The sequence below is a fragment of the Rhinopithecus roxellana genome, chromosome 20 (genome assembly GCF_007565055.1).
Source record: "Rhinopithecus roxellana isolate Shanxi Qingling chromosome 20, ASM756505v1, whole genome shotgun sequence".
Classification (NCBI taxonomy): domain Eukaryota; kingdom Metazoa; phylum Chordata; class Mammalia; order Primates; family Cercopithecidae; genus Rhinopithecus; species Rhinopithecus roxellana.
Genome location: NC_044568.1, coordinates 12,463,504 through 12,487,615, shown reverse-complemented (window position 1 = coordinate 12,487,615; position 24,112 = coordinate 12,463,504). Strand labels below are relative to the sequence as shown.

The 24,112-nt window shown below is 37.7% G+C and overlaps 1 pseudogene across 1 annotated transcript; it reads left to right on the top strand.

Moving 5' to 3' along the window:
• The first annotated feature begins 6,316 nt into the window (after nucleotides 1-6,316).
• LOC104658534 lies at nucleotides 6,317-7,788 on the top strand (annotated as a pseudogene). Its single transcript, XR_747436.2, has one exon. The product of XR_747436.2 is annotated as a 26S proteasome regulatory subunit 4 pseudogene (transcript).
• Nucleotides 7,789-24,112: the final 16,324 nt, after the last annotated feature.

Sequence of the window (24,112 nt, the reverse complement as noted above, 5' to 3'; positions counted from 1 at the left end):
TGCTGTTGATGCAGCAGCTGTGGAAGAGAGGGCCTGTTGCCATCACTGGAGGGGTTATTATGTTCTGAGAAATATCAGGAAACTCTCAACCAACTAGGTAATAAGGCAGTTGAGGGTGAGGTACTGTCCATTGGCCAGTCTGCATCAAGGCTGCAATGAAAATCTTTAGCTTTTATATTTGTAGCCTGCTATTTTTCCTACTGAACACATTGTGATCATTTTTCCTATCAAACAATGACTCGGGATTTATCAAAACCACAAGCCTTCAGCTTGCCAAGTTGGCATCTTGGCCTTCAGAGTCAACCCCCAACCTTCATACACTATTCCAATGCCTGCCAGAAATGGGAGTAAACAGAATAGAAATTTAAAGAAATGACAACCTTTAAGGAAATAAATATGTTTAGGGAACACATTGTCTGAGAGTAGGCTGTTCAGTTTGAATATATTGCGGGCCTTTTTTCCTCATAAAAATGGGAACAATTACAATGAAATACAGATTATGTACAGAATGCATAACTACCAAAAGGAGGTGATGCTTTTCACAAGAGAAGCATGGATCCCTTTGGTATTTTGACGAAACTCTGTGTGCGCACGTACATTCACACACACATACTGGCCATATACACATATAAATAAACACACATATATGATAGAACTTTGGAGGAAACAGAGACTCCATTGAAGTGAATCCACGGACTTTCCTGAGAACGGTGGACACAGCTGGTTGAGGACTCTGTGTAAAAGCATGCAAAATACTGCCAATCCAGAGTTTCTTTTGGAGGGGAGTGCTAAATACTGCTTTTGCAATATGACTACCTAATTATTTTGATGACCAGCACACAGTGGAGGAAACCAAACACTCTTGAATTGTCTGTCAATGTAACCAAGATAACTTGCATTTCCACAGGGCTTTATATTTTTGAAACCACATTCCCATCAATAGCCGTGTACAGCAAAGTGCAAATACTGTAGTGTTATCTCCACTTTACAGGAGAATACAAAAATGTGGGAGTTAAGTGCCTGTCTGCAGACCAGAGATCCCTAACCTTGTACTCCTACCGTTCTACTGCTCTAGCAAGGGCTTTATTGGAACCCGTATCAAATCCTTGTCAATCTTGACTTTTCATTCTTGGTTTTCGAGCACTTAAAGTAGGCCTAAGGTTTTGGTATAACCCATTTGTGTTCTTTCCTATGATCTCTGAGTAGATGATATCAATTTTAGATCTTTTAGGCAGGCCAGTATTTGGAGAATTTATATTGCTAAAGAAAATACATCATTTTCACCCCGAATAAGACATGCGTCATTATCTAAACTTTATAGCATCCTTTACAAGTTGTCTTCAGAATCCCTCCAAAAATGAGCATGTAGTCCCTACCTACACTGGTTAATCATTTTATTTCAGAATGCCCAATAAAAAAAAAAAATGAAATCAACAATGGTGGCAATTTTCCAGCCAACTCACATGAAATTAAAAAAATAAAAAATAATAAGAAAAAGCCCCCACAACTTCTCCTTGAAATAGCCAAATAATGGAGACAATAATACAGTCATTTACTTGACATTGTTGCTAAGAACTGGTGTTTCTTTGTCTCTTTTATCAACATATGACAGAAGGGTGCTGTCAGAATGCTCATAAAATATAACCACACCTGATATTTGTACCATCTTTTTTAACTTTGCAATGTGATTTTGCAGCTATTTTCTCTTGCCCTTCACATAATGCCTTTAAATGGTTACAACCATTTTATATGACAATCTTAGGCCCTGAAAGGTCAGTTATAGTTCAGTCTGTTGCTTTCACTGAGTCTAAGCCACCTATCTAGAAGCCAGCTATCTAGAAGGTGACTGTATACATTTATGGTGTTGTGTCATCTACAGATATTTTCCCATTTGTAATTCTATTTCATCCTCATCTATGGAATCATTAAACAGGAAGCTGAAATCCAGTGTTACAGATTGAACAACTGAGGTTGAGAGACACAGGAAGAGAACTAAACGGGAAAAGAGCGCTTCCTAATCCCAACCTTTCCCGTTGTGTTGGAATCACTGGTCCATTTTACTGACATGATTGTTATGCTGGGGAAGGGCCAATGAAGTTGGTTCTTGTTTTATACCTGTTTCTTCTGACCCTTCTGTGTCCTTGCAGGCAGCACCTCAATTGACTTTCAAGATTCAGGTAACCAATTTTCTTGCTGTTTGCTTAAGAGCACTCATTTTGAAGTACACGAAACTGGCTTAGACCTTTAGACAGATCCCCAGGGGATGACTTATGTGTGCAGTGGTGAAAGTCGATTTAACAAAACCATTAATTTGAGTTTCTGGGAATAAACAGTAGCTGTCACCCACCATCAGAAAATACACAGTGCTTTGTAATCCAAATTGCAAAGTGCCTGAGAAGATGACTGAATCAAGGAAAATAACTTTGGTGGTTGTTCAAGTATGTGTATTGTTTTAACTTTCTGGCCAGGATGGTTCATTTCAGTGTGGTTTTCAGAAAACTAGATATTGGGTTGTGCCTGCCACATTTCATCAGTCGTGCTGCATTACGTGCATTAGGAGGCCCTATGAATTCTTTTGGTCTCAGATTTACTGCAAGATGAGGCAGAAATCCATTTATGAATCCAAGGAAAGAGACTGTTAAAGATAGTCCCCCTTCACCAGGGGAGACAGCATTTGTTTCTCTCTCACCATTCTTTTGCAACAACCCTCCTGCCAAACCTGGTCTCTCCCCCACAGTAAAATGCCTAACAACTCAAGTAAACCTAAACTCAAATAGTGAAAAAATATTTCTCAAAGACGCATGGCTGATTTCAAAATTGTCTTTGTTTTTTTCTTAAACAATTCACTGTAGGCAGCATTACTATGGTAAGCATAAAAAATAGCTTCAACACCAATGATCGGATGAGCCCGCAAGGGAACACCTACTGATATTCTCAGATGCCTGGAGTGTATGCTCCTGTATGAGCCATGTTCATTGACTTTCTGTTTTGAAATTATTTAAAAAGATTTAATATAGAATGTTTCAAATGTACAGAAAAATAGAGAGCACCATATCTGACACCATCAACCAGACAAATCTAACAATGTGAACATTTTGCCATATTTTTCTTCAGATTGCTTGTTTTTTATAGAAACAACACAATAGTGTGTATATATGTATACATATGTGTATATACACACATGCATGCATACACATGTATACATATATGTATATATACACACATATATGCACATATACATACATATGCATGTACATATACACATATAGCTATATGATTTTATAAAATATATGTAAATGTAATTGTCCAGAGATCACACTCAACAAAGTGATTATTATCAGACATACTGTATTGGGATGTGAAGCTTTCTGTTTATAATTGGAACCCTAAACTTCTAATATAATATGTCTGCTAATAATACTTTAAGAAAGCATATCTCTTGTCAAATTCTCTAAATCTTTATATGTCTAAAAACGTTTATTCTGGCCCCCTCTTTGAATAAAAATTTAGAGGTCGGGCGCTGTGGCTCACGCCTGTAATCCCAGCACTTTGGGAGGCCGAGGCAGGCGGATCACGAGGTCAGGAGATCAAGACCATCCTGGCTGACACGGTGAAATCCCATCTCTACTAAAAATACAAAAAATTAGCCAGGCGTGGTGGTGGGCACCTGTAGTCCCAGCTGCTTGGAAGGCTGAGGCAGGAGAATGGCTTGAACCCGGGAGGCGGAGCTTGCAGTGAGCTGAGATGGCGCCACTGCACTCCAGCTTGGGAGACAGAGCGAGACTCCCTCTCAAAAAAAAAAAAAAAAAAAAAAAAAAAAAAAAAAATTAGAGAACTCTAACATTCTAGGTTGACAGGAATTGTTTGTATTGCCTGTTGACTTTTTCCTTTTCAACGTGAATCTATTGTTCCGCTCTTATGATGTCCCTTGCTTTCTGACCATGGTCTGCCATCTTATGTGAGTTACATTTAGATCCAAATACTCAGTGGGAGTCACAGTGTTAGCCCCTGCTGCAGGTTTTCAATTTCACCTTATTAGATGTTTTACATTTGTCTGCCATTTCTGCCAAGGAGATATAAACCTTGTTTTTCAATCTGATCATATAGTTTAATTTTTTTTTCTTTTTATGCTCTACTGTTGGGTGAAATTAATCTCATAAAGGAAACAAATAAAAATTAAAATTTTAAACTACTAATCTCATAAATGTGCATAAAATTTTTAAAAGAGCAGTATGTGTTTAAAAAGAAAAGAGGTAATTGAAGGACAAAAAGAGTTCACAGAAAATGTTTATCTAAATTAAAAATGAAATATAAACACTAAATAGCCAAACAGTGAAATAATAAACTGGTAACAAAAGATATTTTCTTAAAATACAGAGCAAAGAGGATAAAAATTAAAATTATGTACGAAAGAGAAGATACACAGGATAAATCCATGAGATGGGATATCAAATGAGCGTTACAGAAAGAACAAACATAGATAAGAGAAAAGTAAAAAAAAAAAAAAAAGAAAAAGAAGTGATAATAGAACAAACAGATACATCCCTCAAATGGAGAAATTCTTTCTTGAGTCTTTAGATTAAAAGAGCAGACTAAATTCCAGGCAGGGGCTTGGAAAAGAAACACACAGAGACCTATACTAGTGCTGTTTTTGAATTATTAAGATATGTAGAGAGAAACCTACACAATTCCAGAATAAAGGGTGTAGTATTTATTAAAGAAGGGGAATCAGTCAGGCATTGTATTATATATATAATATAAAAATGTACACATAATCTACATTTATAATATAAAAATGTGTAACATAATCATGTATAATATAAAAATACTAGTAATAATAGAGCAGTAATTCCAAATTCTGGAGGAAAATGATTCTGACTTCAGCATTTTTGGATCCTCTCAAACTATTCCCCATGTGTAAGAACAAAAGAAAAGGACGATAATATAATAACAATTATAAAAATGAAGTTCAAGGAACAATGTCTAATTAAAGGATAATTTTGTTCAATGTTGCAGGCAGAAGTGTGTAGAGATGCTATTTAATTCTTGAAGGAGAAATACAAACTTGTTTATATTTGGTAATTTTAGAGTAGGTATCATTGGTTGTATGAGACAGACACATACTGAATCTAGCTCAAGGAAGAAAGGATTATTTTAAGGATTTGATGGGCAAACTCAGAGTCACAGCCAATGCCATAGGAACTAGAAATCAGAAGAAATGAAAACCCCACTCTCAGTTTCAGGAGCTATTTGGTCCTGTTTCTCTCTCTTAGCGTCTGTGTTCTGCCATAGTCCTGTTTTCTTGGCAGCCTCTCTTTGAGCTGGCTATATTTCTTTTTTTTTTCTTGCTTATTTATTTATTTATTTTTATTATTATACTTTAAGTTGTAGGGTACATGTGTACAACGTGCAGGTTTGTTATATATGTATATATGTGCCATGTTTGTGTGCTGCACCCATTAACTCATCATCCTTTTTTATGGCTGCATAGTATTCCATGGAGTATATGTGCCACATTTTCTTAATCCAGTCTGTCATTGATGGGCATTTGGGTTGGTTCCAAGTGTTTGCTATTGCGAATAGTGCTGCAATAAACATACGTGTGCATGTGCCTTTATAGCAGCATTATTTATAATCCTTTGGGTATATACCCAGTAATGGGATGGTTGGGTCAAATGGTATTTCTAGTTCTAGATCCTTGAGGAATCGCAACACTGTCTTCCACAATGATTGAACTATTTTACAGTCTCACCAACAGTGTAAAAGTGTTCCTATTTCTCCACATCCTCTCCATGAGCTGGCTGTATTTCTATGTACACAGCCCAACAGTGCCATGAGTCATGAGTCTACCAACTGGACACATGTGACTGAATGACCACAGTCTCTTTGACTCTTAATTCAAGTTTTCAGGAAAGAGAGCCAATGAATGCCTGGCCATGGGTTACAGATCTGATCATGGCTCAGTTAGCTAGGATGGGGTGGGGTGGGATCATGAGGTACAACATGGCTAAGTGTGCCTGTCTCTGCACAGAGCATAAAGATGAGATGCTCTCATGAAAGCAGTGAGCTGATGGCAAAGAAACTTGCCTAGCAAGGTGGAAACATGTATGACTGTCCACTTGTAGCATAAAAATAGGACAGTTTGGTAATTCTCAAAGAAGATAGCATCTTAGGGGAATACCTTACTTAGGAGAAAGTTCCTACTGATGTCAAATTAAAATACCTCTTGTAGGTATTTAACCAGATAAGCTTTCTTGAGCAATGCAGAGAAATACTATTTTACTCTGGCAGTAGCAGCTCAAGTGGCCAAGGCAAGATGGGTCAAAGTCAGAGTCGTGGTCATGGTCCTGGAGGTGGCAAGAAGGATGACAAGGACAAGAAAAAGAAATATGACCCTCCTGTACCAACTAGAGTGGGGAAAAAGAAGAAAACAAAGGGACCAGATGCTGCCAGCAAAGTGCCAGTGGTGACACCTCACACTCAGTGCCGGTTAAAATTACTGAAGTTAGAATTAAAGTCTATCTTCTCATGGAAGAAGAAATCATTATAAATCAGGAACAAATGAAACCATTAGAAGAAAAGCAAGAGGAGGAAAGATCAAAGGTGGATGATCTGAGGGGGACCCTGATGTCAGTAGGAACCTTGGAAGAGATCATTGATGACAATCATGCCATTGTGTCTACATCTGTGGGCTCAGAACACAACGTCAGCATTCTTTCATTTGTAGACAAGGATCTGCTGGAACCTGGCTGCTTGGTCCTGCTCAACCACAAGGTTCATGCGGTGATAGGGGTGCTGATGGATGACACGGATCCCCTGGTCACAGTGATGAAGGTGGAAAAGACCCCCCAGGAGACCTATGCAGATATTGGGGGGTTGGACAACCAAATTCAGGAAATTAAGGAATCTGTGGAGCTTCCTCTCACCCATCTGAATATTATGAAGTGATGGGTATAAAGCCTAAGGGGGTCATTCTCTATGGTCCACCTGGCACAGGTAAAACCTTGTTAGCCAAAGCAGTAGCAAACCAAACCTCAGCCACTTTCTTGAGAGTGGTTGGCTCTGAACTTATTCAGAAGTACTTAGGTGATGGTCCCAAACTCATATGAGAATTGTTTTGAGTTGCTGAAGAACATGCACCGTCCATCGTGTTTATTGATGAAATTGATGCCATTGAGACAAAAAGATATGACTCCAATTCTGGTGCTGAGAGAGAAATTCAGTGAACAATGTTGGAACTGCTGAACCAGTTGGATGGATTTGATTCTAGGGGAGATGTAAAAGTTATCACGGCCATAAACCCAATAGAAACTTTGGATCCAGCATTTATCAGACCAGGCCGCATTGACAGGAATATTGAGTTTCCCCTGCCTGACAAAAAGACCAAGAAGCGCATCTTTCAGATTCACACAAGCAGGATGACGCTGGCTGATGATGTAACGCTGGACGACTTGATCGTGGCTAAAAATGACCTCTCTGGTGCTGACATCAAGGCAATCTGCACAGAAGCTGGTCTGATGGCCTTAAGAGAATGTAGAATGAAAGTAACAAATGAAGACTTCAAAAAATCTAAAGAAAATGTTCTTTATAAGAAACAGGAAGGCACCCCTGAGGGGCTGTGTATCTAGTGAACCACAGCTGCCATCAGGAAAATGGTTGGGAGATTTCTCAGTCCCTGAAAGGGATGACGTTGTGGTAGTTGCCCAGAGGAATCCCTGTTCCCATTGATTTTTATTAGCAAAACATCCTGTGTCTTTTGGAGTACGATGTGTAAGTGCCCACTGGGTGGCCTGTGTGTTGGTCTTTCACAAAAAAAAGAGAGAAAGAAATGCTATTTTACCTTCTCTGTGGTAATTCTTTGACTATCTGACGACAGCAATTGATATCCACAGCTTTCCTATCATATCTTCTCCAGGTTAAAGTTCTACCTATTGTTAACTTTAAGATTTTTGAGGGAGAAAGAGAAAATGGCACCACTGTTGCACCTGTAGACACTTCTATCATTGCACTTGTCTCACTTGTCACAATTCATCTGCCTCACCTATGAGTTCCACTGTGAGCTTTTCAAAGTATTTTGTCCAATTAACTTTTGAACCTCCAGCAACTTGGCCTGATGCCAGGAACATAGTAGGTACATAAAGTAGTGAAAGCATTAGTTAAAATAACTTTATTTGGAATCCTAAGGCATTTTGTTTTAAAATTCTAGACAACTCTTTCTTGTTGCTGATGATTTCATCACAAAAGAGAAGTACTAACTTAGAGAATCTCCTACTGCACAGAAACACTGTGCATTGTGTTAAATGTCTTCTTCCTCGGTGCCACTTTCTGGCAGATGCCTTCTGAGCTGATGTGCCTGGAAATCAATCACACATTCTCCAAGGCACACTGGAAGGGAAGTTAGCAAGAGTGCAGAGGGACAAGGCTAATTTTCTTGATCTTGGCTCACTGCAACCTCTGCTGCCTGGGTTCAAGCGATTCTCATGCCTCAACTTCCCGAGTAGCTGGGGCCACAGGCATGTGCCACCACACCCAGATAATTTTTGTATTTTTAGTAGAGACGGGGTTTTACCATGTTAGACAAGCTGGTCTCGAGCTCCCAGCCTCGAGGTGATCTGTTCGCCTAGGCCTCCCAAAGTGCTGGGATTACAGGTATGAGCCATCGCGCCCGCCCCAGGGCTAATTTTATTAAAGTTGTTTTATCATTTGGGGGGAATGAAAAAAGGAAATGGTGTACCACTGTTGGCTTGTCCCCCTGAGGCGCTGAATGACAGCCACTGATTTTAAATCATAATTAGCATTTCAAAAACAAAGATAAAGACACAGTTGTGCTTTCTCACAGTGACCCAGGGGTTCCAGGTAGCAATGGACAGGGTTAGTCCATGAGATGTTCACCTCTGGAATCTGATGACCCAGGTAATAGATTACAGCAATTCACCGTTTGTTTGGAAAAATAAAGTAGCTTAAGGTTTGACAGTTCGGCTAAAGGATCAGAGGGCACTGTTCAAACTGAAACTAAAATGCATTACAAGAAAATTTTCATCCACATAAATATGGGACAGCCGGGAAAAAACAATCCAATCCAAACTGAGTTGGCCATTTTCTGTTCTGTAGACACAGTTAAGGGGCCTAAGAAGAAATGAACACAAATGCCTTCAATGATGGGATTCAAAGAGTGCTCCTGCTCTCAAGCCTGCTTATTACAGATTTACGTTGTTCCTTATCTGACCCAGATTTTGAATCACTACTCTAAACTTAATTTAAGGAGTGGTTCAGTGCAATGAGTTTCCAAGTCTGCACAGAAAACAAATTTGCATTTTTCCAACTGATTAGTTTCTCTACTGATTAACTAAGCAAGGTCAACTTTTGGTCACTGATGCTGCTGATAGGCACAGCTGATATTTTCCAGTTTTGGAGTAGGGAGAACTCACTAGAAGCTCTTGTTTTCACTGCTGAAGGACAAATTATGGCATTCCAGAAGCAAAGAAAACGCTGGAATGCTCACGTCTACCTGGGTGTTTATTAGCTTCTGTCACTCAGGTCGTTCAGGGACATAGCAAAGGAGAAGCTCCCCTCTTCTCTTCTCCATTCTTAGCTTCTACTATAGAGTCTTTTCATGAGAACTGCCTGAGATGACCAATAGTTTCACTGTAAACATAGTGTGAAGTAGAAGATATGGGCTTTGGAGACACAGAAGGAACTGGATTGAAATCCCCAATTCAATTACTTTGAAAGCTATGTGACCTTGAGTTAGTCTGTGCCTTGGTTTGCTTATCTATAAAATGAGAATAATAACAGGTACCTTATGTTATTAGGATCGAAAGAGGAAACATGCAAAAATGCCTAGTTTAGTGTTTGGAACAGAGGAAGCAACTAGTAAATGTTAACTGGCCATCATTTTTGAAGTCCTAGGTCAGATGTGATGGTCGATTAAGAAAGCAAGCTTAGCATCTCTTGCATACTACTTCGATGTCTCAATTCTTCTCTCTAAATGCCCAAATCATTTCTGCCCCTGGGTCCAGTAGTTGGACAACTATGACTATGGATTCAAGCTCTACTCAAATCTTCCATCTTCCACGAAACCTTTCCACGAAGCCTTAGCAGATCACCAGACCCATAGATTGTTCCCTCTTCTGAATTCCTTTCACTGTTATTCTTTTAATGCCTCCCTAAGTATGGGAAACATACTACTGGTGGTACCATGATGACTTTGGGTGAAAGAAAAGTGATTTGAGATTTTACAGATGCATAGTAGTTCTCAGCCCCTTTAGCAGACAAGCATAGCTGAAACTTTAACATTATTTTATTTTTATTAGAGTGGTGTAAAAGTAATTGTGGGTTTTGCCATTAAAAGCAATGGCAAAAACCGCAATTACTTTCGCACCAACCTAATAGTATATTTGCTTTTATATTTTCTAATTCATGGCAAATAAGGCTGTTTCCATTTATGGTAGTTATCTAAAGTTTCCTTTGATTATGAGGCTATTTAAGGAAAAAAGTAAATTATTTCACTCACATAAAAACACTGAGTAAATAATTCCAGTGGCATATGAAAGTAACAAGAGAAAAATGGCATCAGATTATCATGCATGAGACTGAAATTTAACAAATATCAGTCTGTTCCACTTACGCAGAAGTGCACTCAAGTGGACTTCTGTCTTTTGAGGTTTTAAATTGATTTCTACTCTGAGTTCTGTCTTCCCCTCAAAGGATTATTAACTTCTTAGAAAAGAAGGTCTAGTACTTTCTCTTTTCTATCCTGTGTAATAATTCTATGGATTCATTTACACAATAACTACTCATTACTTAATTGAAGAAAAAAGTAAATTATTTCTTGACCCAGCTTTGTAAATTGGTAGACACCCACAAAGATATAGTCCAAGGAAAAACAGTTATGCTGTGAACAATTAAGAATTATAAGGAAAAGGAAAACCATGACTCACTTACTACTACTTTTCTTCCTTAGGGGTGTCTCTTAGTCCTTGCTGAAAATAGACTATTAGTACGAGCCACGAAATCATAGTAGAAGGCTAGGACACATTCCTACTGGATATTAGATTAAAAATAAGTTCATCTTTAAGACTCTAGCAACAGGGACTGTCTACTCTGTCAATCAGTGATGACTGGCAGCTGGAGAGAGAATTTTGATATGGTGGCCCCTGTCAGACCCTATTAGTCATAGGAATTTTTCTCTACTTTGATTCTTGAGAGTAGCTCTGGTGCCAAAGAACATGAAAGAAATTATTCCTTAAACGTATATTGCACATGCGCTCTCACACCTCGGAAATGGTTCTCATACCCTTTCCAGCAAGCACTTTTATTTGGTTAAAATTAAGTCTTGGTCTGCTAGGGAGAATTACCGTTCATCAGTTATTCAAAGAGAGTGCCTTATCTTAAATGATCATACTGCACTGGCAATATAGAAACTACCCAGTCACCCCTAATGCAGCCAGTTACATCCATCTCTGTAAGATTCTCAGAGTACTCCACTCTAAAGTTAGAAGTGCCTGCCTCTTTCCCCTTCATTTTCTTTTTAAAAGTGATTCAGTTAGATCACTGAGATTAATTCTTTAATCAAACCTGGCCTGTAAGATGGCCCTCACTTTATGAACAGACAACTGATCAACCTTTTCATTTTCCAACATTCAGATGTGCTGAAAAGAGCAGTCATTCTTGTGGTGTGGTATGTGCTTTTAGATTTAGCATTATGATTTTTTTTTTCTTTCTCAAGGTGGTTAACCTCCATGTCATGTGCTGAGTAGTCTAACAGAAATATGCTTTTTTCTCTTATGATCTAGCTGCTGCTTTGAACTGATCATTTGGTGTAGCATGGCAGGAACAAAATTAGAGTAGCATTTATGGATTGCAGCAACTTATGTTTAGCCTGGAAGAATAAAATCATGCTTTAAAGAGTGAAATTTAATCATATATAAGAAATAGATCTAAAACCAGGTATTATATGACATTGGGTTTTCTAAATTGTTTATTGTTTGCTTCTTGATGGTTCTGGAAGAAATTACAACAAAAACCTGGGTGTTTTAAGTATAATAGGACAGTGTTGCAATAATGAAGTTAATTCCCAGAGAGTATTAATCAGAAATCTTTTATTTGCTAAGGACAGAAGCCAGCTCAAACTAGCCTATATCAAGATAATTTTGGGGGGAATTCATATGACCTGGGAAATTTAGGGCTCTGGCTTAGGATAACTGGAGACAAGCACTGGGATTTGTCTTCTTCCTTTCCTTAAATCAGCCTCATTCTTTCCCACTGTAAGAAGTCCTTCACAAGTCAGGGAATCTATTTCACAAGAGAGAAAGTGCCCATTCTCCAGGAAGATCCTAGGAAAGAATTCTGACTGTTCCTGCATGTGGCATGTGCCTATTTCTTAGGCAATCACTGTGATCATGGAGACAGGGTCACATAGGTAGATGCATTTCATGTTTGGAACACAAGTTAAAATTATGGGTGGGGATTAGGTAGGGGATAGCAGTAACCAGAAAAAAAAAGGGGTGGTGCAAATAAGGTCTTGAAAAGTTAGGTTGCAACCATAATTTGTATCTACTACAATGAACTGAGAAAGGAAGATGAGAATCAAGAGTGGCTAGAATGGTAATAAAGTTAAACAAATGATAGGAGGAAAAACAATCTCTTGAGACTGTCTATTAAAATCGAAAGTTAGGGTAAAGGCTATATTGCTATAAACAGAAACCCTCAGTACAGACTAATGGATAAACATTTATTTAACTCTCACCTTACAGTTTATAATTGGGCAGGAGGTACAGATTGATTAAATTACTTTGTTCCATGGGATTATTTAAGGACCCAGGTTACTTCTTTGTGTTGCTCTGTTATACCCTACATATAGCTTCACAAGATTAAATCTGGCTTACACCTTCACCTTCCCACTCCAGCCCACAAGAAGGGGTCCCCTTATAAAAAAAATATGATCTCAAGTTACAAACTTGGCTTCCGCCAGCATCTCATTGGTCAAACACAGTGCAATGGCCACACCTACCTACAAGCAAGGCTGGGAGAAGTAATCTTCAGATAAGTAATCTTGCACCGAGGTAAAGCTCAGGGGATTCTGCTATTATAGATTCTGGGAAACAATTAGCATTCCACCACACCCAAAATGTGGAAGATCTCTTAAAGCCATGTAGCTTCACCGATAGTGAAAGGAGTGTAATCAATGTTTATGATGCTGATTAAAATACATGTAACCAGGTGACTATAGACCCAAGCAACATGTAGAATTGGGTTTACATAGCCCTATAACTTGGTGAACATCCTTGGTAGAAAAAGCACCCTTTGCTTTGCCACTGAGGTTACATTTGCTTTGCTTTTTTTCCTCCTTGTGTCTGTTAAAACAAAAGGTAGGTAGATTGCGTCTACAGTGTGATGATATTTTTCCTAATTTAAGTCTGAATAATACAGGTGAAGGGTAGAGTGAGACTTCTTCAGCTTGGAAGAAATAACATGCATTGTGGCATTTGTAATGAATCCATTTGTGCCATCATCATTGTTTGTCTCCCTTGTGTAATTTTTCCTAGGCATTCTCTGGCAGTTTCCCATAGAAAATGCTGCCCCTTATAACATCTCTCCTGTCTTGGGCTAAACCAGCTTTCTCTTCCCAGGTCTCCAGGCAACAGAATCTTAAAAATGAAATATTCATTTTCTGAAACCTAATTTAATTTCAGCGATGACTGGGTTGCAGAGCTTATCAGATCACAGAATCTGAAAAATTCTCTAAATTAACAATTCTCTCCTAGTGATGGAGGTTTTTTAATTTTTTTTCCTGCATCTTGTTAAAATGTACACACTGAGTTTTAACCTTGGTTTGTCTGACAGTGATTTACTCATTTGTGATCTAGGGGTAATGAGAAACATTGCAGGCAATCATCTTGCTGTCAATAAATGAAATACATAGTTATTTTTCTAAAGCACGGATTAGTGTTTTTCCCAAATGTAGCTTCTACCCCGAGTGAGAAATAAACTCTTTAGTTTTATTTTTGGAGCAAATTCTAAAGTATGGTAGTAAGGAATTCATCTTTCATAACTTCTGGGGCTGATGAGTCATTACTGACATGTAACATCCAATTAAAGCAGTGACAAATGTAATTGCGTGTCATGTACCGTGGGGGTGATAAATTGTACCACATTCTAAAAGACATGTTTTGGTAAATGCTGTTTTGCTGAAAGACTGCAATTATAGCCTGCTTTGAATGAGGTGCCTTTGTTTTAAACACAGGGTAATGGAGTTCTAAATAGAGAGTTCAGGTTAACAAAAGACATTTCAGAGCAGAGTTTAACCAAGCTAACTAGCAATTGAAGTTTTGCTATCACTATCATTTCGACCTGCAGCCAGAATTTATCTTAATTTTTCAAAATATGGCTGTTCCTACAAAGTTTGGTCCAGATGACTTAATTTCTGTCTTAATGACATGGGCTATTTTGGCGATTATTAACTGCTTGACACTGTGGGCTCTCAAAACAAAAACTCAGAAAGCATTTAATGAAGTTGGCTTATATTCAGACAAATTGGAAGAGTTTACATTCGTTAAAATTTACCTTTATCTAAACTATTTAAAAGAGGGTGGACAAATTTGGTTAAATTTTGAATTTATCAGATAATTTTTCATCTGTCTACATAAACTTCCCTTTGCTAGCATATGTATTTGATGACTGTTACACTGTGGTATGTATGTGTGTAGTGTAAAACTTAGTAATTCCTGATCTTAATAAGGAGATTAATATAAGTGGTAATAAGTATAGTCCGTTTTTCAGGTAAGAGAAGAATTAAGGACTTAGTTTTACATGATGATTGCTTTGTCCATTAAACTAAGTTGGCCCAATTTGATAAATAGCTAAGTCATTCTCAGCAAATTCTATTAGTGTAATAACTTTCTTTATTGTTTTACTGATAATTGCATTGGATAAATAGAATATTACACTTATAATAATAATGACAATAATAGACTACATTAATTGAGAACCACTAATAGGCTAAAAGTAATAATTCTAGTGTTTTTTTGCATTGTATGAATAAGTATTCAGTATCTGGATTCAAATTTATTTCTCTATGCAGATACATGGTCTCTGTGTCTAAGGAGATTGCTATGTAATAGAGGAGAAATAGAATGCAATATAAGAATAATCAGTGTTTTTCCTACAAAAAATATTCATAACATTATTTCAATATGAGATAGATTAATTACAGCACGTAATTTACATTTATCAGTCAGATATTTATTTTAACAATATGGACAGTATTTACATTTTGAACTAACATGGATGAGTAGAGCAATCCTCCTGCTAAGAAAAACTAGCAATGCTGAATAAAACTTAAAAAGATATCTTTTTGAAGGCATTGGGAGGAAGACTTGAGGGTCAAGATGCTGAAGAGAATGAAAGTGCAGAGAAGTTCAATAGTCTCAGCCACTTTTTCATTCAAAGTAATCTCCAATTAAAAAGCAGTTCAAGGCAAAAGGGAGAAAAAAACATGTAGAAAGTAGCAGAAGGAGGATGAGAATCTAAGAAGAAACTTTTGATAATTAAGATAAAATGGATGCATGAATAAATTATAGCTTATTAAAACCGACTTAGGAAGAGAAAGAAAATCTGAATGGTCTTATATCTAGAAAAAAAAAAAAAAGAATCCTCAATAAAAACCTTCTCACAAAGAAACCCTGGCCTCAAATGGACTTACTATTGAATTGGTCCAAACAGTTAGGGAATATACACCAGTCTTATGCAAATAGAGAGAAAATTCATTGATTCATTTAATAAAGTCACTATGACCTTGAAAGCAAAATCTGGCAAAGCAGTGCAATGAAGGAAACTGATAGACCAATATCTCAAAAACACAGACATAAAAGTTTTAATCCAAAATTCTGGCAAAAAAATTTCAAAAGATGTGTAAAAGGAATAAAAAACTAAGTTGGGTTTATCCTAAGAATCTAAGTGTTGTGTGTATATATATATATATTTATATATTTATATATCTATAAAACACTATAGTTATATACATATATAACTATAATACAAATATATGTATTATATACATATATAACTGTATTATATATAACTATAATACATATAACTATAACAATTGTATACAACTATATATGTATTTTATACATATATAACTATATCGTATGTAACTATATTACATATATAGTTATATATGCATTATATACATATTGTAACTATAATACTTATATAGTTATATATGTATATAACTATATATAACTATAACAATATAGTTATCTATAACAATATAGTTATCTAGGTAACTATTACCATATTGTAACTATTACCATATAGTAAGTATCTAGGTAACTATTACCATAATAATAGTTATATTATTGTATATATTACTACATAATAACATAATTATTATTGTTTAGACATAATAATATAACAGGTATAAATAATAATAGTTTTAAGAGATCTTCTTGATATTGATTTCTATTTTTGTTGCACCATGATCAGAAAGTGTGCTTGAGTATGATTTGACTTTTCTGAATTTATTGAGACTTGCTTTATGACTGAGCATGTGGTTGATCTTAGAATATGTTCCACACACAGAGGAGAAGAATGTATATTCTATGGTGGCTGGGTGGAATATTCCACAGATGTCTATTAGGTTCAATTTGTCAAGTATTGAGTTTAAGTCCAGAATTTCTTTATTAGTTTTCCCCCTCAGTGGTCTGTCTAACACTGTCAGTGAGGTGTTGAAGTCTCTCACTGTCATTGTGTGGCTAAGTCTTTTTGTAGGTTAAGAACTTATTTTATGAATCTGGATGCTCCAATGTTGGGTGCATATATATTCAGAATAGTCAAGTCTGATTGAATTGTACCCTTTATCATTAGGCAGTGTCCTTCTTTAAAGTCTGTTTATCTGATTTAAGAATAACAACTCCCACTCTTTTTGTTTTTTGTTTGCATGGTAGATCTTTATTCACACCTTTATCTTGAGCCCATGTGGGTTTTGTTATATGAGATGATTCTCTGGAACACAGCAGAGGATTGGCTTGTCTTTTATCCAGCTTGCCACTCTATGTCTTTTAAGTGGGGCATTTAGCTCATTTACACTCAGGGTTAGTATTGATACGTAAGATTTTGATCCTGTCATTGTATTGTTAGCTGATTGTTATATAGACTTGATTGTGTGGTCACTTTATAGTGTCTGTGGGCTATGTGCTTAAGTGTGTTTTTGTGGTAGCAGGTGTCATTCTTTCAATTCCATGTCTTCTAAGGGTGGTCCAGTGGTAACGAATTTCCTCAGTGTTTGCTTGTCTGAGAAGGATTTTATTTCTCCTTTGTTTATGCAGCTTCATTTGGTGGGATATTAAATTCCCCGGTGAAATTTATTTTCTTTAAGGATACTGAAATTAGGCCTCTAATCTCTTCTGGCTTGTAAGGTTCTGATGAGAAGTCCACTGCTAGCCTAAAAGGATTTTCTTTTTATGTAACCTTACCCTTCTCTTTAGCTGCCTTTAAAAGTTTTTCTTTTGTGTTGACCTTGATGAATCTGATGACCATGTGCCTTGGAGATGGTTATATTGTATAGTATCTAGCCAAGGTTCTCTGTACTTCTTGAATGTTTCTGTTAATCTCTTTAGTGAGATTAGGGAAAACTTTGTGGACAATGTCTTCAAATATATTTTCCAAGGTGCTTTCTTTTCTTCTCTCTAAGGAATGCAAATGAGCCATAGGTTTTTTTCTCTTTACATAATCCCATATTTCTCAGAGGTTTTTTAAATTTCAGTAGTTTCTAAAAAAAATTTTATCTGATGAGTTGATTTGAAGAACTGGTCTTCGAGCGCTGAGGTTCTTTCCTCAGCTTGGTCTATTCTTCTGTTAATATTTCTGATTGTATTATCAAATTATTATAATGAATTTTTCAGTTCCAGAAGCTGTTTGGTTATTTTTTTAAATGGTGATTTTATCATTCACCTCTTGAATTGTTTTACTGGATTTCTTGGATTCCTTGGGTTGGGTTTCAACTTTTTTCTAAATCTCAATAAGCTTCCTTGCCATCCAGATTCTGAATTCTATGTCTACCAGTTCAGTGTGGTTAAGAACCATTGCTAGGTAGCTAGTGGGTTCATTTGGAGGTAAGGAGACACTCTGACCTTTTGAATTTCCAGAGTTCTTGCACTGATTCTTTCTTATCTGGGAAGGCTGGTGTTCTTTCAATTGTAGTGTAAGATGAGTACACTCAGTTGGCTTAGTTTCTGTATGCTTTCAGAGCGCCAAGGCTCCATATAGGGCTTACATGTGACTGGATTCTTACCCTTGGATTCACAGGTGTTAGCAGAATAATTCTGGTGGTGTAGGTCGAACTGCTATCTAGTAGTTGCCACTTAAAAGTATGGCTGGTAGATAGGCTCTTAGCCATGTAGCTCTTTTGTATTTCCTCATATTTGCAGATGTGCTCTACAGTGGTAAGGAAGAGAGAAATGACTCGCTCACCAGGTCTGCCCCTGGACCTTGGGGTAGCCCCTCCAATCACTGGCACCACACCCATGTTTCTTATGTTAGGTGTTCTTGGCTATGGGACTCATTGGGTAGAGGCTGACGCAGTGAGATAGGCCACACCATTTCTGGATTGGCTCTGTAGAGAAAGGCATACCCTGCTCCCACACCAGCTCACAAACCTGCATGTCTCACCCCTGTCAGTGCTCTGAGAGTTGGGGATCTTCCCCAGCCTGAGTTCTGGCCACAAATCTCAGCTTAACACTCTCTAGTGTTGACTGGCCCACAGCTTAGTTTTGGGCTCTGGCTGTACTGGGGGATCCAAAGTTCTCCCAGGTCACTGGAAAAGTACTCAGGTGGAGCAAAGCACCCAGGCAGGGAAGCAGAGACTGTACTGGGCACATGATCCTGCAGGAAAGCCAAACAGAAGCATAGCAAGGGGCTAGTGAGTAGGATGGCCTGCAGAACACACATGCCCCAGTCCCGTGGGGAAGCTAGTTCTCTTCTCTCCTGGCCCTGCAGTCAGCTGGGGCTAGAGCTTCTCAGAGAGAGATGGGGAGCCCTGGGGGATGGGTGCCTATGGCCCCACTCCACCGGAGCTGTTCCACACACAAAAGTCCCTGGACTCCACACTGGCTGAAGACCTGTCTCTGCTTACTCTCTCAGCAGATCCCCTTTCTAGCTCAAATGTTTATGGAGGTCACAGGAAACTCTGTATCTAGGATCCCAGAGATCAGTGGTGAGAGTGCCTGTGCCTCAATCCCTTCACTCAACCCTTCCCCAGGAGCCTTTTTGCTAAGAACTAGCCCTGGAATTTGAGTACACCATGCAGGGTTCCAAATTTTGCCCCATTTAAGCTCTGAATCTGTGTCACCTCTCCATCCACTCTCAATGTTTTCTCTCTGAAGACCTGCTCAAATTACATTGGTTTACCTGATATTTTGGTCCCTTTCCATGGGAGCAGTGCTTCCTGGTGTATCTAGTCACCCATCTTGTCTCCCATCTCTCCAGTTTAGCATTTTAAAATTACTATAATTTGCCATGTGAATAGAATAAAAGAGAATAATATGAATATATTATATAATTATCTCAACAGATACAGAAGATACATTTAATTAAATTCAATATTTGTTCCTTAAAAACTAGAAAGAGAAGGGAAATTATACCTAATAAAAGGTATGGACAAAAATGCCTACAGCAAATATGATGTTTATATTACATTATAAAATGTAAAAGGTTTCCTCCCTGAAAGTAGGAATGAAACAAAAATGTTGACTATTATTACTTGTATTTGTCACCATATCAGAGGCTCAGTGCAATAAGAGGAGAGAAATAAGTATTTGGGTTGAAGTAAAAATAAAAGTGCCAACTTATTCTTCTTCATTCTGTTCATATAGTAAATTACACCACATTCTAAAAGGAGTTAAAATCTGAAAGCTCTCTGCAGGCAGCACTCCCAGCATTTTACAACTGCCTCAGTTAAGGGAGTCACCTTGCTCTAGGCCATACTCTTTTCTCAGAGCAGCCTTATTCAATAACTGGTGGATATACATGTGCAAAATCCCAGCTCTGTCACTTGAACTTGAGGGTTGTAGCTGTAGAGTTCCCATATACAGTTGACTGAAGACTTTATTGAGACTGTATCACAGTCCAACTTTTCCTGTTCAGTACCACTTTATTCACATCCCTTCCTTAATTGTTGATCCCAAAAGCTTCCTGTACACTAGTCTCCATTTCAAATTCTGCTTTCTGGGGAATCAAATCTGCAACAGTTGGTATTAGAAGTAGATGGAGAAAGCAGATGCTGAGATAAAGTTTGGAACTGGTGGTAAGAATACAGTCAGTTCCTGGCATGAGGTGGCAATGCAATTATTAGACTTTTACCGCTGGTTAACTAGGATAGCATACTAGCAGAAGGGAATTCACAAACTGGTGCAATAGCAGGCTTCTGAGAAACAAAGTGGTAAACATAAAAAAGGGACAGTCATCTTGGATAGCTATTACTAAGCTCCTCTGATGCTGTGGAAAAAGATCATGAAAGACTGAGAGTAATCAATTGGCAGTGAAAAGATAAAGAGGAAATGCAGAAGTCCTGCTTGGTAGCAAATAAAGATGCTTACATTTCGTACAGCCTAAGGGCAGAGATAGCTGAGGACCAGGCCCAGAACTTCATCACAGGAGTGACAAAGTTTTGAAAGTTAAACTCTAAACCTAGGCACATCTATTATGTCTGGACCTTGATTAGGAAAGAGGAGAAGTAAAGCAGATTAAAACCTTAAATATTAAGGTTTCCCTGAGCCTCTGAACATATGGAAATGGTGCACACCTACCTTAATGGCCTACCACTTCCCCTTATTTGAAGACTGCAGGCATCTCTTCACTGCAAGACACATGCCAACCACTCCTTCAGGATATGCCCCAATTTTCCTCATGGCCAATAAGACTATAAATAACAAGGGTCAAGTCCAAGATAACCTGGGAAGGGATGTAGTGGGCCTGATAAGGGAGAAAGGGGTCTAGACCAGACCTAAAGGAGATGCAAGACCTAGTTATGATGTAGAAACTATGTATGAGTAGAAACTAGAAAATGTTCATGGGGCTGTACTCTGAAGGTGCTTGATCTAGGGAGAGAATAGAACATTCAGTAAGACACAATTTATTGATCGGGAGACTCTCTGTCAAATGCAGAGTTTAACATCCTGGTAAGGACCCTGGAAGATGGCACAATTACACTTTTAGAGTGGCTTCTACACACATGAAAATAGTGATGGCCTATGCCAAACGAAGTAGAAATGCTAGGGAAGCCAGAAATGGCAGTAAAGAACCACCATGCCCGTCAGTGGGAGGAGAGAACAAAAGGATTAGAAAATTGGGTATATTAGGTCGATATACGATGCAAGTCTAATAACCCATCATATGTCTATGGTCCTGAGGCAAGGACTGCTGGATACACCATTTACCAAATGATGCAGATTACCACATGCACTACAGTCCACCCTGTGTGCCACTCCAATTCACCTCTTCATGGAGCTTCTGGGAACAGCCCCCGCCAGAACTCCAATGGGCTTCTTTTCCCAAGGGAAATTCAAATGAAGGCTAATGGTATAACCTTCAGCTCCTGCCACTTGCAGCTGGTCTCAGAGCTATAACTAATAGTCACCATTTCCCTCTTCTTTGCTATTTTAGATTCTCCTCACTGTTAGCTAGCACCTCTGCTGGACTCGGTGGCTTACCTGATGCTATGATCCAGATCCTTAACCATGAGCAGTTCGAGTTCCTGTTCACTATGCCTTTTCCAAGCCATGGCTGCTGTACTTGGGTATTTACAGACAGCATCTCTCAAGCAAGACCAACAGGCATCCAAGTGGATCATCTGGACACCAAACCTATTCCTCCCTGCTGCCACTATGTATCCACAGCTCTATCACTTCATGAGATTTGGGTAGTTAAGGATCTCTTCAAAGGCTTTGTAAAACATTAACTCAAAGGGAAAAAGCATATATGTATACAGAAAAAAATGAAATGTTAAAATGTAAATCAAAAGCCAAATTTAAGGAAGTAAAAAAACAGAGTGGGATAATTCATTTTCAAGACATATATCTAATACATATTTGTGACATATAAAGAAATTCTACAAATTACATGGAAAGGAAAAATTAACCCAATAAAAAATAGGTGAAAGACAGTCTTTTCAGAAAGAGGATATCTAAATGGCCAATAAACATATGAAAAGCAATATCTTATTAGTAATAAAGGAAATGAAAAATAAACTCATAGTGGATATTATTGTGATTCTATTAGAAAAGCTAATTTGCCGAAGACAGAGGACATCAAGTGTTGGCGAAGATACGGAGTGACTGAATGTTTACTAACTGCTGGTTTAGAAGTGTAAGTTAGTTCAATCACTTTAGCAGCATCTACTAAAGCTGGAAATAAAAACACCCTATATATTAAGCAAATGTATACATACATATACTAAAGGCTTGTACAAAGACCTTCATGATAGCAGTATTTTTAATAGTCAAAAACTAAAAATAAGTCAAATGCCCATTAACAGTAGAATAGAGAAATAAATTATAGTACACTCAATAAGAGACTACCAAGTAACACCTTAATTCCATTCATATACATTTAAAAACCAGGTAAACCTCATGTGTGGTGATAAAAAGGGGAGTTAGTCCCTGAAAAGAAGGACAAGAGGCATTTTTGGGGATGGTCGTGGCCAGTAATATACAGTTTCTCAATTTAAGTACATACCCAGGTGTCTTCACTGAGAAAAAATTCATTTAGCTGTAAAGTTATGATTGTGTACTTTCCTATATGTATATTATAGTTCAGTTAAAATGTTGAAAAATAAAGTGAGGCAACCAGTAGAGTCTAGAATCTAGTAACTTCTACTTAAGGGGAAAAATAAAACACTTGTACTTGTGACGAAACCTTTTAGTTTGAGTGGCTTTGTGTGTTGCCTTTGTTCCACCAACAAACCAAGCTTGTTTCCTCACTCACAGGCCCAGGTATTCTCTAGCCTGTCAACCTGGTTTTCCTCATGGTAGTAATTGCTGTTTGAAATTTTTTGCTTGTTGTAATGTAATGTCAACTGAGTGACAGCATAAATCTTGTCTCTTGTTTACAGCTGTATCCCTTGCACCTAGATCAGTGCCTGACACATAGTTGGAGCCCAATAAATTTTGCTGAATGAATGAGACAGAAAAAGATATCAAGAATATGCATGATAAAAAGACAAAGGCCATTGCTTGAGCAGAAGTCAAACGTATTCCAACACTGGATTTATTCAGTGATATTTGCATTTTTTAGCTATGCACAGGATCTATTAATCTTAAAATTAGTGCAGATAATATAACGACTTTTGTTAGTGTGAATCTGTAGATCTCTGTCTCCTCATTCCTGTTTCATCCTTAAGAATAACAATTTTAAAAACAATATTCTTTATAATAATTGTAAACATTTATTAGGGATGCAACTACACATTAAGGCAGGAAAGACTAAAATGTAATAAAGCAGCAAAGTGGAAGGACTAGATTATAGGCACTACACAAGTTTTGAAATGGAAAAGGTCTTCTGTAACTGAAGCAACCAGGACACTTTACTGAAGATGAAGTTTGAGCTGCTGTGAAGGATGAATAGGACAGGAGGAGGGACAGAGTGTACAGGTAGAGGAAGCAACATAGGAACATGGACGCCTGTGTCCATGCTGCTCTGGCTGGGGTTCAGAGCAAAGTGATAGGATGGGGATCAGTCATGGAAGCTTAGAGGAAGAAGGAGGAGAAAATGTATTTCAAGAGCCCAATATAAATGTTTAAGCATCTGGGGAAGCATCTGGTTCAAATTCATTGCTTACTACTTCTGTTCTCAGAACTACATTCATTATTATTGGTGATTATAAAGAACCTTGGCCTTATCTTTCCTAATGGGTCAACCATAGGATTTGGTTGTGTGATGACGATATTGTTAGGGGTGTGGTGCATGTGTCTGTGTGTATCTGTGTATGTGTATGCATATATATGTATTCACACATCACACATCACAGTAGCATTTATTCACTTTTCCAAATTACTAAAATTTTTCCTTTTACAAATAGCTGTATAAAACTTTCTATCCTCATTAAATAAAAATT